Raw genomic sequence first — 17,760 nt, forward strand, 5'->3', positions numbered from 1 at the left:
CGGGAAAATGCTATTTCATTGGAATTGTCCAGCATCTTTAGCTTTAACAACCATTCTACCCATTCTCCTGCATAGATCTCTGAACATTGATGGAGGGTGTATGATGATAAAGACATCCCGTTTTGTATGACTATTCCAAAGTCACTTTTTTGGGGATGTCCTGCATGAGGTCCAATGGTGAATCTCTGTGTTAATTGCGATTAACTGCAAAGAGAAGCTTCTCCAAGTAGGGTTGAACAACACAGTAATATATAGGCATAAACTATGTAATTAGAAAAACTTTTTGACTATGTTCATTTGGCCGAATAATATTAATAGGTTTCTCACTAGAAACAAGATCTAATTAGCTTCAGATTCTTGTTCTCATCAGCAGTTTAAAGTATGGGTTTTATCTCTTGATGCAGGACTTAAATCAAATTACAAAAGTGTTCTTTACTTCCCTCCCATTCATGTTACTAATGCAACAGTGAAGTCTATCCTGAAGGCAAGTTGTGAATGTGGATAGAAGGGTTTGTAGCTGGGTGAGATTAATGAATACTTTTCTCCTCTGGTAGTATGCATGCTCTGTATACTCCTTTATCTTCATTTTAATGCAAGTCAGTAGAGGTGATTTTAACTTGGGCATGAGTTTCTCAATGTTTAATGGCATAAGTATGATGTCTTCATCTTAAGGTCAGGTTGGTCAGATCGTGGAGGCTAACCAGTAGCATTGTAAAAAAGCATACAAAAGATTTTTTCTTTATTGAAGGAGAAAAATCTGAGAATTAAGTACAGCAAATAGGTTCATTCATGGTTCATAGTACCATATCCAGAGACCTTTGTATTCTGTACTGACTGAATTTTAAGTAGGCTACTGAAGATGACCTGAAAGTGGATAGGATACCACATTATGATACTGTGAATAATGTTTCCCTAACATGTATTTCCTTGTAATCCTGTTGAGTATAAGTACATATTACAATTACATTGTAAATATTGAATAAGTCAGAGTATATAATAAGCATATATATATATATACTTTAATTTAAACAATTATTGTGGTCTGGAGAGGTAGATCAGTGCTTAAAAGCACTAGCTACCCTTTTAGAGTCGCAGCACCACATGGGTGTTCATAATCATCTGTACCTCCAGTTCCAAGAGATCCAACACCATCTTTTGTCCTCCCAGGCTATAAAATATACAAAGAGAACACAGACACACATGCTGGCAAAATCTTACAGTTTTTGTTGTTGTTGTTATGTTTTTTGGGTTTTTTTTTTGTAAATGACTCTAAAGAACATCATTCAGATTGTGAAGAAAAAGCATTTGTAGAGTCACATGAGTTCAGTTCATATTTCACTAAGCAAAAAGAAATAAATTATTGTCGGAAGCTGTCTTTGTGGGGCTGTAATCAGAACCAGCTGAGTGGCCCCAAGTTTGTACCTGAGTGTGGGAGTGTGAATGAGGGAAAAGCTAGCTATGTATAATAAAGAAAAGACAGAGACACAGAATTGTATATTAGGAGGCAGATTCAGTTAATACTGAATTGCCACAAGTTTATTTTTCACCACTCTTATGTATCTTATCCAAAAAGGGGAACAGACTTTTCTTCCTCCTTATTGTAATGGTTCCTTGTCTTTGCCTGAGATTCAACTTCTTGTTCCCTAGCCTTGGGGATCAGGAGTGGCCACACCTCAGATTCAGATCTGTTGTTACTTAGAATAAGTTAGACAAACACCCTTCCGTAGCTACACCTTTGACCTGCTGAGGACAGTTTTGAACTCTCTGCCCTTGAGCCAAGATGTAGTGCAGCCATTTTTATGGCACTGACAAATTGTCTTGAGGCTTCTTTTAATAATCAAACCTTAAACTAGGGGTGAGTGTTCCATTCAGAAGTAAAGTAGTAAATATGCATAAAGCCCAAAATAGGCATAGTAAAATGGCATAATTTGACCCATAGAAGAACATTTTAATCCATACATTGAAACCTTAAACTCTAGTATCTCAGTGTTTGAGGTTGTAAACTCACTTGGCAATAAGGCTTTATAGCAATAAATATATTGATATGAAGTAGTCAGAAAGAACCATAATTGAAGATGACTGATGTAATACTGAAGAAGCAAAAATACAAGAATCAGCAGGAAATGGAAACCACACAGAGAAGCCTGTAACAGATTCTTTCCTCTGAGCTCTCACCAACAGTTCACTCTGTTAACTCTTGGTTTCCATATTACATCCTCCAGAAATATGATTTAAGATATTTCTGCTTTCTTTAGGCCACTTAGCCAGCAGTACTTAGTTATAGCACTCAGTAAGTTGATGTGTCTCATTACCAAAAATTCATTAGTTGTAGTTTGGCAGTCAATTTTGTTGATAATTCAGTGGGTGGGTTAAATTAAATGTGTCTGTTTTGAGTTTGTTGTAATGCCATAATATCAACAACAATAAAAAGAACCAAACAAACATCTTTGTCTCAGATTTTAAAATTGAAGGCCAAAACTAAATCTGTCAGTTTTATTGGTTTATTATCCCAACCATATTAATAAAGTTAGTAACTTTAATTTCCTCTCTATAGGCTGTTATTGCAAAACTGTTATACTAAGAAAGAAGGGAGACTTATAGGGGATTAAATTTAGTTCAAATATTACTTAATAAAGGCCACTAAAAAGAGGATTAATAGCTACCAAACATTATTCTTAAACTACCATTTACTATATTTAACTCCTCATTTTGAGAACCATTAAATTATAATGCTCAAACATTAAAGTATAAAGACACAAAATGTTTCAACAAGAATGTCTTAATTAAAATCTATATAAATGACAACCTGAAAGCCCAAGCTACTTAGTATTACAGTGTTGAATCCTGAACACAGACTGCAGCAAATTTTATATCTCTGAAGTATTTTATAGAAATACCTTAAGCAGTTAGTCTTTGGACTTATCCTGTCCTGGAATAAACTTCTTTTATTATTTATCTTTTTGATGCTTTACTGCATTCTGTGCTTCATTACACTGTTCATATAGGAACTACAGCCATCAAGGGCACTTCTGAAACATTTGTGTTTTCCTAAACAGGTATATCCAAACTAGGGTAAAAACCCTGTGTATCATCTCATACTTGATGCTTATATTCTGACTCAGAACAACTAATCTTTTAATACTTATAAGTTATTGGTTTACCTTTTATTTTCATTATGTAGTTTCTCTATTAATTAAACTATAAACAGCTTTTATCTTGCATCAGGGCCCTGTGCCATGAGTCTGCCTGATCCTTCCTTCTGTGTACCATGACTTATCCCCAGATCTAGACAAGTATCCGAGCATAGTCTGTGTTGATAAAGGGAACAGACAGCCAAGTAATCTAAAAAGAAAACAAATGAAGCTATAACTTATGAAATACAAGGTAGAGTTAACAACATTGTTTCAGTTGGCATTCTCCTGCTGTGAAGAGACACCATGACTAAGACAACTCTTACAGAAGAAAGCATTTAGTTGGGGCTGGCTTATACTTTCACAGACTTTTTCCATTATCCTCCCTTCGTGGTGGGAAGTATAGAAGTACTTGGGAAGTGATGATGTTGGGGAACTGGCAGAGTTCTACATCTGGATCCACTGGCAGCAAGAAGAGAGTGAGAAACTGAGTTTGGCTTAGACCTATGAATACATAAAGCCCATAACCAACAAGACCAACAAGAGCTCCAATAAAGCCACATCTCTTAATCCTTCTCAAGGAATACCATTAACTGATGACTAAGCATTTAAACGTATTAGCCTGTGAAGGTCAATCTTATTCAAGTATAATCATAAAAAAAAACTGTAATCAACACATACTTTTTAAAGTAGAAATTTTAACTATTAATGTCCTCAACACTCAATCAAATGTCATAGGCTGACTGAATTAAGAGACAAAACCCAACTTTATATTGTCTACAAGAAATTCACTTTAGCTTTAAAATTAGGTATCACCTAAAAGTGAAAGGATGGAAAAATACTCCCGTCATATGGTACCAGGAAGTACGCAGACATTGATATCTTAAAACTGACAAAACACACTTTAAATTGAAACTAATCAGAAGAGCTAAAGAACATTTAATTCTAATTAAGTAGCTATCATGTATTTTAAAATATAAATGCACAAATATTTACATGGATAGAGCTCTTACTTTCAATGCAGATAAACACTATTTAATGTTAACAGAAAAAAAGAAGATATTTATATTGAAAGGTGTCAGTGAAGCATATATTCCAGTAGGAAATGGCTTAACATTTTCCACATGACAACAAAGGTTTTAAAAGAACAGAATCCAGTGTCCTTTAGAGTCAATGACATGCAATATACTGGTCTCCTTTATTCAATGCCTTCACTTGTACCATATCCTTAAGCAGGAAATATGATGCCATAGGAAGCTATACTTGTACAAATTCATGAAATCTATTTACAAATGTGCTATTCCCCACTGATGGACTTCTGAGAAAGTTGATTATAAAAGCAGTGTAATAAGGAGATTGTTTCATTTTTATAAATGTACTACTTTTGTTGTTGGAAGTGAAAATACAAAAGATATATCAAGCCATTTAATTGTTATAGCTCTTACTTAATTTTGCAGAATAGAAGGCGAAGCAAGTATCCTTAATGGCTGTACCATGAAAAAAGCATTCATGCTTCTGAATAATGGTCACTGAAAGTTTGAAGAAATCAAAAATTAATGCATGTTAAATATTTAAAGGGAAACTGTACATTTAAAACTCATTTAGTTCCCTCTAGAAATTCAAATAAATTGAAAGATAATCAAACAACAAAATAAACAATTATGTAGAAATACTGTGTATATGAAAATTAAATTTCAGGGATGATTTTTTATTTTGAATAGAAAATAAAAATGTACCAGAAACAAAGAACAAATTCAAAATAAATTAATCAAAGATTGGGTCCTACTATGTGTTAGTGTGGGCCTTTACTGCTAGTGCTTGCAAGGCAGAAGTTGGTAGAAGATCAGGACCTCGAGTCCAGCCTGGTCCACATAACATAACAAAATCTAGGCCAGCCCAGGCTAAATCAGCGTATCTCAAAGAAACTATATATATATATTCAGACATCTGTGTGCCCTATGGATATTAGTAGCAAGGTACAATAAAGTAGAAAAAGACTTCTCAAGTAAATTTTAAGTAACAAAATTAGTTCAGAAATGACAAACTACTGATAATAAAATATAGCTTACTATAGCTGAATGAAATTTTCACCAAAAATAAGTGGGGGGTATGTCAAACAAACAAGAGTTTTGTCATTTCTGTTTGATTTCTGAGTAAAATAAATATAAATAACTTTGGAGGGAAATACATTGAGCTTTTTCAAAATAATAGATTAGTGTAAAATATTCTGAATAAGAGAACAAGTTCTGGGGATAAGAAAATTGAAGATATGCTAGGTATGTATGTTTTCAAGAGCTTAACTTCAATAATCTCATATTCCTCATATTCTCAAATAGGGCTGCAGTGATGATTAAGGAGGTAATGGGATTTACATCAGTTTTGGAATGCAATTCTCAAGAATATTTTTTCCTGGCTTCGACACTTGGTCACCTACCCAGGGAAAGCGAAGTCAAGGATTTTGGAGGAGAATTTGCAACCATAACTTGAATAAGACAGAATAACCCTTAACTAAGCTTTAAATACTCTCAGATAAGTGCAGTCCTTACCCCTCACCAAGAAACCATCTCTGAAACAGATGGAGACCAGTACAGAAAACAACAACCAATCAAAATGCAGAGTTGTGGAGCCCAGTGTCAACTTCCATACATAAAGCTCTGGGAACATTGTGGTGGTCAGTTCAGAAATTATGCATACAAATAATATCATACAGTCTGAACTGGTTACATATAGAAACATATATGTATTACACACAGACAACAACAACTAAGGAAAAGGGAGGTCATGAATTTTATGGAGAGAAAAGAGAAGTAAGGGTAGGTGGTTGTGAGGAGGAAGGGAAATGATGTGATTGTATCATAATCTTACACATAAAAGAAAAAAAGTATTGACTGTGGTGTTGTTTATTTAGTTTTCAAAGTCTTAAAAAGTCATGTTATTTCTTCGTGGGATAATTTTATTTTCAATTCAACTTTGTTAAGGGAAGGCATATGATTCAGATATTAAAAGCACTTGTTCTTGCAGAGGATTTAGGTTCAGTTGACAGCACATAGATGGCAGCTCACAAGAATTCTGTAATTCTGGTCTGGGTGACTTGACACATTCATTTCTGGGAATAGCAGGCATATATATATATATATATATATATATATATATATATATATGTACGTATATGTATATATAAAGAGAGACAAAACACTCATATGCATAAAAATAGAGTAAATTAGTCTAAAAGCTTCAACATGACTTTGTTAGTTTCACTTTAAAATATAATTTAAACATGATTTTCAGTTAAAATCATTTCAAGAAATACGAAGTAAAATTCAAATATATCACTTCCTCTTTCCAATTCTTCTCTTCTTAAGTAGTTGTCATATAGTACTTCATTTATCCATCTACAAACTACTCCACACCACAGAAGCCCACACACTCATATTCCAAATTAATTTTATTCTCAAAAGATGTTCTTAACTCACATATAAAAAGACACAGGCTAACAGAATGGATACGAAGACAGAATCCATCCTTCTCCTGCATACAAGAAACACATCTAAGCTTCAAAGATAGATATTTCCTCAGGGTAAAGGGTTAGGAAAAGATATTCCAATCAAATGGAACCAAGAAGCAAGCAGGCGTGGCTATCCTAATACCTAACAAGTTAGACTTCAAACCAAAATTAATCAAAAGAGATGAAGATGGTTATTTTGTATTCATCGCAAAAGAAATCCATCAACACAAAGTCTCAGTTCTGAACATCTATGCCCCTAATACAAAGGTACCCACATTCATAAAAGAAATGCTACTAAAACTAAAAGCTCATATAAAACCTCACACACTTATAGTGGGAGACTTCAATATACCACTCTCAACACTAGACAGGACCACAAATCAGAAACTCAACAAAGAAACAAAAGAACTAACAGAAATTATATCTCAACTGGGGTTAACAGACATCTATAGAAAATTCCATCCAAACACAAAAGAATATACCTTCTTCTCTGCTCCACATGGAACCTTCTCTAAAATTGACCACATACTAGGTGGCATAACAAACCTCAACAGATACAAGAGAATAGGAATAGTACCCTGTATCTTATCAGACCACCAAGCTTTAAAATTGGAATTCAACAACAACATAAATAGCAGAAAATCTGCAAACTCATGGAAACTGAACAGTGTGCAATTGCACCACTCCTGGGTCAAAGAAGAAATAAAGAAAGAAAGTAAGGACTTTCTGATATTCAATGAGAATGAAGACACAACATACCTGAACTTTGGGACACGTTGAAAGCAGTGCTACGAGGGAAGTTCTTTGCACTAAGTGCCCATATGAAGAAAACAGAGGAGAGTCACATAAGAGAATTAACAGCACAACTGAAAGCCTTAGAACAGGGAGAAGCAAACTCACCCCATAGGAGTAGACGCCAGGAAATAATCAACTTGAGGGCTGAAATCAACAAAATAGAAACCAGGAAAACAATACAAAAAAAATCAATGCAATGAAGAGTTTTTTTTTTTTTTTTTTTGAGAAAATAAAGATAGACAAACCTTTATCCAAATTAATGAAAAAGCAGAGAGAGAACATGTAAATTAATGAAATCAGGAACGAAAAGGGGAACATAACAACAAACACAGAGGAAATTCAGACAATTTTCAGGTCATACTTTGAAAATCTGTATTCCACAAAAATTGAAAATTCAAAGGAAAGGGACAAATTTCTGGATAACTATCACTTACCAAAATTAAATCAAGAACAGACAAACAACTTAAATAGACCTATAACCTGCAATGAAATAGAAGCAGTCATCGAAAGCCTTCCTACCAAAAAAAGTCCAGGGCCAGATGGATTCAGTGCAGAATTCTACCAGACATTTAAGGAAGAACTAATACCACAACTCCTCAAACTGATCTACAAGATAGAAACAGAAGGTTTATTGCCAAACTCTTTTTATGAGGGAGGGAGGGAGAGAGGGAGGGAGGAAGAGGGAACTGGGATCGACATGTAAAAAAATAAATTAAATAAAAAAAATGCTTTGACTCCAAAATTTAAGTTCAAGGACAAGTTACTGCGGAAAAAGATTTCTATTTTTGTTTCTACAGAAAATGAAAAGATGTGGATTCCTTCCAGACTAATGTGGTTTGATCAAGCCAGACCACCTGAAACAGAGTACCAGGTGATCCTACATTCGAAACAGCTGGACAAAGCAGCCTTACAGACTACAGCCAGGATTTTTGGATCTTCTTCAAATCCCCCCATGACAGCGCCCCTTACCAGCAGGAAGTAGTTTGGGAAGAACAACGCCCAAATTCCAAAATATTGTCTATAAATGTTTCTTTTCACTTAAATGGACTTTGTTATATAAAATAAATTTAAAAAAAAAAAAAAAGAAAAACCATATGATTATCTCCCTAGATGAGGAAAAAGCTGTCGACAAAATTCAACACCCTTTCATGATAAAGGTCTTGGAGAGGTCAGGGATAAAGGGATAAAAGGAACATACCTAAACATAACAAGAGCAATATACAGCAAACCAACTGCCAACATCAAACAGAATGGAGAGAAACTTAAGCCAGTTCCTCTAAAATCAGGAACAAGACAAGGGTGCCCTCTCTCTCCAAATCATTTCAATATCATACTAGAAGTTCTAGCTAATGCTATAAGACAACAAAAGGAGATCAAGGGCATCCAATTTGGAAAGGAAGAAGTCAAACTGTCTCTATTTGCAGATGATATGATAGTTTACATAAGCAACCCAATAAACTCTACCAGGGTACTCTTACAGCAGATAAACACCTTCAGAAAACTAGCAGGATACAAGATAAACTCAAAAAAATCAGTAGCCCTACTTTATTCAGATGACAAAGAGACAGAAAAAGAAATCAGAGAAACATTACCCTTTAAAATAGCCACAAGCAACATAAAGTATCTTGGTGTGATGCTTACCCAACAAGGAAAAGACCTATATAACATGAACTTTGTGGCTCTAAAGAAAGAAATTAAAGAAGATACCAGAAAATGGAAAGATCCCCCATGCTCTTGGATAGGTAGGATAAACATAGTAAAAATGGAAATCTTGCCAAAAGCAATCTACAGATTCAATGCAATCCCAATTAAAATCGCACCACAATTCTTCACTGAACTTGAAAGGATAATAATCAACTTTATATGGAAAAACAAAAGAGTCAGGACAACCAAAACAACCCTCTACATTAAAAGAATTTCAGGAGGCATCAGCATTCCTGACTTAAGCTCTACTACAGAGCTATAGTTCTGAAAACAGCCTGGTATTGGCATAAAAATAGACAGGTAGACCAATGGAATCGAATTGAAAATCCTGATATTAACCCAAACACCTATGAACTTCTGATTTTCGACAAAACAGCTAAAATTATACAATGGGGCAAGGACAGCATCTTCAACAAATGGTGCTGGCACAATTGGATGAGGGTGTGTAGAAGACTGCAGATAGACCCATGTCTGTGGCCATGCACAAAACTCAAGTCCAAATGGATCAAAGACCTCAACATCAATCCAGCCACATTGAACCTCTTAGAAGAGAAAGTAGGAAGATCCCTTGAACAAATTGGTATAGGAGACTGCTTCTTGAACATAACTCCAGGAGCACAGACACTGAGAGCAACAATAAATGGGACCTCTTCAAACTTAGAAGCTCCTGTAAGGCAAAGGACACAGTGGATAAGACCAAACAGCAGCCCACAGACTGGGAAAAGATTTTCACCAATCCTATATCCGACAAAGGGCTGATTGCCAAAATATACAAAGAACTCAAAAAACTAGTCAACAAAACTCCAAATAACCCTATTAAAAATGGGGTACTTCACTGAAGAAATAATTCTTAACAGAGGAAATCAAAAAGGCTGAAAGACACTTAAGAAAATGTTCCACATCTTTAGCTATTAGGGAAATGCAAATCAAAACAACTTTGAGATACCATCTTACTCCTGCTAGAATGGCTAAAATTAGAAACACCAGTGATGACTTATGTTGGAGAGGATGTGGAGAAAGGGGAACACTCCTCCACTGCTGGTGGGAGTGCAAACTCATACAGCCATTTTGGAGAATAGTATGGCAGTTCCTCAGGAAAATGGGAATTAGTTTACCACAGGACCCGGCAATCCCCCTCTTAGGCATATACCCAAAGGATTCACATCCATGCAACAAAAACATCTGTTCAACTATGTTCATAGCAGCACTATTTGTAATAGCAAGAACCTGGAAGCAACCTAGATGCCCCTCAATTGAAGAATGGTTAATGAAGATGTGGCACATCTACACAATGGAATACTACTCTGCAGAAAAAAATTAATGGTATCTTGAAATTCATAGGCAAGTGGATGGCACTTGAAGAAACCATCGTGAATGAGGTAACCCAGTCACAAAAAGAGGAACACAGTATGTACTTACTCATATATGGATTTTAGACCTAGATCAAAGGATCACCAGCCTATAATTCACACCACCAGAGGAACTAGGATACAAGGTGTATTCTAAGAGAATCATATAAAGACCCTCACAGAACTGATAATGGACACGTCCCCCAGAGCTCAGGGGAAGTGGAGGGGGCAGCAAATGGTGAGAGAAGTAGGAGAAAACCAGGGGGAGGAAAGGAAAACAAGTGCTACCAGGAAGATTGAGCCCAGTTAGGAATAGAAGACAGGAAAGAGAGAGAGAGACAGAGAGAGAGACAGAGACACAGAGAGAGAACATAAAAGAGGGAGCCAATTATGGTTTGAAGATAAAATTGAACACAAAGAAAGGTCTAGAGAACTACAAGCCTGCTGCCAACTAACAATCTGAGCTTCCATGGAAAGGCTACCATAAATGCCCCTTCCAGATAATGAGATCAACAACTAACTAACTTATCCATGGAGCCCTCAACCAATGCCTGTTGGAAACGGGAGCAAACACCCATGCAGAAACACTGAGTCGATGTAGAACCCTGATTCAGATGGAGAGGACAAGACCAGGCAGCAGAAACACATAGAGACAGCTTATCTGAACAAGGAGGAACTAACGGGCCACCAGAATGATAGCTGGGAAGCCAGCATGGGACTGAATCAGGCCCCCCCCTGAATATGGGCCTCAGCCAGAAGGACTGATCAGTCTAAGGGACCTCAGACAGTGGAGCCAGGATGTATCCCTGGTGCACAAAAGGACTTTGCGAACACATCCCCCAAGGAGGGATAACTGCTTTAATTTAGAGACAGGAGAAAATCCCTGTTCCCTACTTCACACATGACCTGTCAGATCTACATGACCCCAACTGGATGGCATTCCCCTACATATGGAATTGGGGTGGGGGAATGGGAGGGGAGGGTGGTTAGAGTGCTTGTGAGAGGGCAGAGAGGGTAAAAGGGAGGAAAGGAGGGAAGGAAGGTTGGAGGGAGGGAGAGAGGGAGAGGGAACTGGGATAGACATGTAAAATAATAAATTAAATAAAAAAAATGCTTTGACTCCAAAATTTAAGTTTAAGGACAAGTCACTGGGGAAAAGGATTTCTATTTTTGTTTCCACAGAAAATGAAAAGATGTGGATTCCTTCCAGACTAATGTGGTGAAATATATATTCTGCAGTACTGTTATTCCACATGGACTGTGTGTTTGCTTAATGTATTTGTTGTTTTCAAACTTTGCTAATACTTTATTCAACCCTGAATATAGAAATTACATAGAGATTACACAGATAATTGCCTTATTCCCACATTGATTGTCCTGCATGAGAAACTTTGTCCTGGGCTGTCTAGAGTTTACCAATTCATCAGTTCCTAATTATATTTCATGAAAATAGCCCCGAAGAATTTCTTTAAAACCAGTGGATAATACTTGGCTACATTTACAAAATAAAAATGTACATAAAATAATAAATAGTATCTCATTTAAAAATTCAAATATTTACAAAAGTCAGGACCCCAGCAGCCTCTTTTCTTCTCCATTCAGGTTTTTATTTGAATTTAAGTACAATGAAGTCAGCTAAAATTTTATTTTTTTTTAACAGGACAGAAAAATAACATAAACCTTGTCTAAGTTTGATATTTTTTATTTTAGTTAATCATATATATTATGTCTTCCTGATAAAACCTGTACTCACTTCATGAAGAGCCCTACATGCTATTTTATTATAATGCACTTAAACTCTCAGTTCTATGACTTGTAATAACAACTGGTGATTCATAGCAGAATTTGTTATTCTTTTTTATGTATGACCATAAGATAAGGTATGCTTTTGTCAATGATTTGAAATTGAAATTAACATATATTGCATCTGACTTTGAGTTCTTTCAGAAAAAAATTCATTTTATATAAGATGCAATTTTTTCACCATATCAAATTCATTGAGTTTTATTTAGACAAGTGTGTCCACTGCATCCTTGAATTAAGACACAATGAAGGGTTAGTAAGGAGTGTCATTCAGTGTGATGTATATCTAGAGCTTGATGCTTCCAAGTTTAAATTGTCAAGTTGTTAAGAAAGCAAAAGTTGAATAAGATACTCGAAAGGGGAGCTCATGTCATTGTTTTGCCCTATCTCACCTTCCTCCTTTGTAATATAAACAAAATGAAATCACTAGAAAACCCTTCATAAATGGTTCTGAGAATTAAATAAATCATTATAAAAAATTAGATATCATCTGTAACATGATATGTGCACAATAAGCATTAAGTTATTAATGAATCATAATGGCTCCAAGTCCTCTTTTGAGAAGAGAATGCAGTAACATTTTAAATTCCAATGAGACATAATGGTAAGTACTAGACTTAGATTACTTGGTTTTCCTATACAACACAAACATTATATCATAAATCAAATTGAGACATGAAAATGTTACAGTTACTTGCTACATATGGTTAATGATAGATTTGATATGGTTACTCTACCAACTATGGTCCTTGAACATCTTGAAAAACAGCAAAAAGAAACTGAATCCTGCTCCTCATCTTCTGCACAACAGTTCCAAATCATCCCAGGGGTCTTGAGACATAGTTTAGTCAATAAAATGCTTGCCTTCAAACCACAAGGACATAAGTTCTTAGAGCCAGTGTTATAAAAAGCCTGGCATAGATCCCTTGGGGCTTATTTGTCAAGTGACAGACTTTCCTAAAACTGTGATAAGATCCTGACAAATAATATCCAAGGTTGTCCCCTGTTTTCCACAAGCATGTGCATACATGTGCATCTATACTTGCACTTAGACAAATGCATCCACATACATATGCACACACACACCTCTTATTACAGCAAACTTTGGCCTGTATCTTGAAAAAAAAATTCCCATCTATAAAGATACATTGACAGAGAAGAGAGTCTCATTGGCTTTCTGTTAGATCATATCCACCTTGTCCAATGATACTTATGGACAACTATCAACTCTACCTAGCTCTTTCTTCAAATCTCCATTCCTGAAGGATCTCATGTTACATCAAATGAATATTTGGTCAGACTATATGATTGTGAATGTCCTGTGCTATAGGTGCATTATCTTTGAATTTGCTAAGGTAAGAACAGAAATCTTTATTTCTTTATAGAATTTTAAATGTACATCATCATTGGCCAGATAAATTGATCTCCTTTGAAACCTTGAACCTAAGAGCTATGACACTTGAGAGCATATCAGAAAGAAAAGAGCAAAATATGGCCATTGAGCCATTAGCTTCATCTAAAAGATCATGGTGCATCCAGTAGAGGTCAATATAATCATCATCATCATCATCACATACACACACACACACACACACACACAGAGAGAGAGAGAGAGAGAGAGAGAGAGAGAGAGAGAGAGAGAGAGAGAGAGACAGGCACAGATACAACTAAGCATTTAACAGATATTAGTCATTGCTAATATTTTCTAGCAATTGATCTGGTAATTGATTTCTAAGTACTTATTTGCTAATTATAAAGCTGGTGGTGAACCGGTTACAACTGGATAAGGTCATGTGTCCTGACTTTCTTTTACACTTTCTCTCCTTTACAATGCTACTCAAGAAAACAACAATCCCTGCTGACTTAAGTCACGGGTGACAGAAAGGCACTTCCAACAAATAACAGTAAAAATTCAGAAAATATTGCATTTTATGGAAATTTTACATGAAACAGTCAAACCTTTCAGGTTGAGGACAATAGGCAATATATTCTCGGCGCCTAATGCAGCCTCTAATCTAGTATAAACCAAAAATTTCAGCTCTTTATGGAAATTACTTGCAGCAATTTTAATTTTAAGGCTTTTAAAATGCAAAGACCCCCTAATGAGAATCCTTTTCTACTTCAGTTTTCAATATTGTTATTTCATTTAATGTGGCTCCTAGGAGTTTATATTTTCTTTTCAAGTTCCTAACATGTTAGAACCATATTGTGGATTAATGAAAAAAAATAACAAAAGTGTTTTTAACCTTACTTTCACATTTAATAGTTCACATCTTTCTTCTATGAAGCTTTAGGAACACTACAAGAAAAAGAAAGATAAACACACTAAACTTTTTTAGCCAGTTCTTTAAAAAAACTAAAGGTAAAAACACTAACCCGGTATTTATCTATATCATTGTTAAATACAGAGAAAACCAATTCAAAATATTAATGAACTAGTGAGGCTGCTTAGATAATAAATAAAAAAATAACTGCTTTCCGGAGACTGATAGTGCTTTTTTTTCTGGTGGGGGGGCTCCTTTCACTTTGCAGTATTTTCAGTTTCATAACACATCCTTGTATTAATTTTCATAAACCTTCCAAAATCTGCAGGCCAATAAGGCCTGATAAGGCTTCTGGTCATTTGTCAACATGCAGGTTATATTACCCCAGTAAGTAAAAACAAAACAAAACAAAAACTCCTTCATATTGCTGCCTACCTGGAGAAACTGACAGTTTAAAAAGATCATTCAGATCATGAAAACTTTATAATCTATTTAAGATTCATACATGGATTCATGACAATCTGCAGAGATTCTCACAGGCATTATATAGGCTATACTCAAAACAGGTTTTCACTGAAATCAAAGATATGTCCTATCGGTTGCAATCTTCTCACAAATTGTTTTTTATTTGTAATGCATTAGTGTCAGTACACAGGTCTTTGTACACAGTTGAAAGTGTATAGTTTTTAAAATGGTAATTATTTTTATTCATTTACTTGAGGATGCATATTTGTTAATTAACAGGCATTATGTGGTTATAAAGTAGAATTTAAATTTCTAATCTAAATTTTTAATTAAATTCTGACTATGGTATACTATATATATATATATATTTCCTTTTTCCAGGATGATTGAAATATAATTGATAAATCAAACTTATATATTGCTTCAAGGTTTTTAATGTAATAGACTGGTATATGTTCTAGCTTAATTTTGGCTAATGTGACAAATACTATGAGCAAAAGAACTTGGGGATTTGGATTTATTTGGCATTTACCTGTAATCCTTGGTCCATCATCGAGGGAATTAAGGTGGGAATCAATCTAAAAGTCAAAAACAGAACCTTTGGAGGAATGTTATTTCCTGGTTCACTGTTAATCACATGCTTAGCTAGTTTTATACAGCCTAGGACAACTGCCAAACTTATAATGCAGCCTGCACTGAACTGGGCCATCCCATGTTAATAAGCAGTCAAGACAATCCTTCACAGACATAGTCACAGACAAACCTTATCTAAACAGTCCCTCATCTGAGATTCTTTCTGAAATTATCCAATTAAAGTTAACCAGAAACATATGTATTTACATTATACAAGGATGTTAAAGAGAAGCTAATTAGCATAGTCATCATTTCTCATAATGATATTCTTTTTTGTATTGAAACTACTTAAAAATCAACTGTCTTAGAAATGGTCATCACATGAAAATTTATTAAAAGTATAGTAATCATAACATGAGAACCCCAGAGCTCATTTATTTCATATTAAAAGTATATATATATATATATATATGTGTGTGTGTGTGTGTGTGTGTGTGTGTGTGTGTGTGTGTGTATACTTAAGTTAATATTTTCCTACTTTCTCCTACTTTCTCATCCTTTACATGAAATCACAAGACTTCACAATTTTATGAACTTTATTGTTTTTATTGTACATTTATATTTGAGACCATTCAATATTGTCTTAAATGCATAGGTTATTTTATTGAACATGATGTCCTTCAGCTTAACTACTTGTTGTAAATGAGAGGCTTCTTTTTGAAGAAGGAATAAAATCTTTCTCAAATAATGGAATAAATGATAAAAGCCCTCAAAATAAGCCCAGTTACACTGAACCTAAGAGAAGAGAAAGTGGGACTAAGACTCCTAGCAATTGTGGATAGGTAGCTGAGCTGGTCATCTCCTGCAACCAGGCAAGTTTTCCAGTGGAGGGGCTGGGGCACCAACCCAGGCATATAATATTCAATCCACAGTTGTCTGTGCTATAAACGCTGGTAAGGAGCAAGGGTTACACGGAGATTGTAGGAGTGGCCAACAAATGACAGGTCCAACCTGGGAACCATGCCATGAGAGTGAGCCCAGCCTTGACACTGTCTGGAACACCAGGATCCAGAGTCTGGATAGCCCAGAGAAAAACAGATATGACTGGAGGAAAAAGATATCAATGTAATGATGCCTAATGATAGTCTGCTGTACTTACAGATTGGTGTAAAATGCAGAGATGTATATTCAAACATTTTGGGGGAACTCAGAGAATCCTACTGAAGGCAGAGAAATGATTGTAGGAGCCAGAGGGACTAATGGAATCATATTAATAACCTCAGAATCAACTAACTTGGGCCTACAAGGGCTCACAGAGACTGAACCAACAACCAGAAAGCTTGCATGAGACTGACTTAGCTCTACTGCAAATATGTGACAGTTGTATAGCTTTGTCCTCTTGTGGAATTCCAAACAATGGGAACAAGGGCTGTCTCTGACTTTTTACTAGCTTTTGGGACCCTATTCCTCATACTTTGGTGCCTTGCTCAGCCTTAATACAAGGTGAGGTACTTAGTCTTACTACAACTTCATGGGTCATGTTTTATTGATAACCATGGAAGGCCTTTTTTATTTTTGTTTTTTTTTTTTTAAATAGAAATGGAGAAGATCAGGGCAGTGGTGGCATACACCTTTAATCCCAGCACTGAGGAGCAAAGGCAGGAATATCTCTGTGAGTTTGCAGCCAGCCTGGTCTACAGAGTGAGTTCCATGTCAGCCAAGGCTACACAGAGAAACCCTGTCTCAAAAAAAAAAAAAAACAAACAAAACACAAAACAAATCAGAAGAAAAAGAAAAGAAAAAGAAAGAAATGGATGGAGAAGTGAATAGGGTATGGAAAGGCAGAAGGTAGATGGGGTCAAGTGCTGGGAGGAGAGGAGGGAGAGGAAACGTGAGGAAGATGAAAAACAAACAAAGAAATAAATAATGACTAGCAGGTTTATAGAAGGGCAATGAAAATCATGCAACAATCTGGTGTGATCTCACACATGTGATCATTACTCATTAAAAAGGTAGATCTAAGTGCTGTGAGGATGTGGAGAAAAGGGTATCCCTGTACACTTTCAGGAGAGCACTGACATAAATCAATAAAACTTTTATGGAAAGGTATATGGAATCTCATTTAAAAACTGAAACTAGAACTACTATATGATATGACAGTCTAACATCTA

Source organism: Phodopus roborovskii, unplaced genomic scaffold (genome assembly GCF_943737965.1).
Source record: "Phodopus roborovskii unplaced genomic scaffold, PHOROB, whole genome shotgun sequence".
NCBI classification, from domain to species: domain Eukaryota; kingdom Metazoa; phylum Chordata; class Mammalia; order Rodentia; family Cricetidae; genus Phodopus; species Phodopus roborovskii.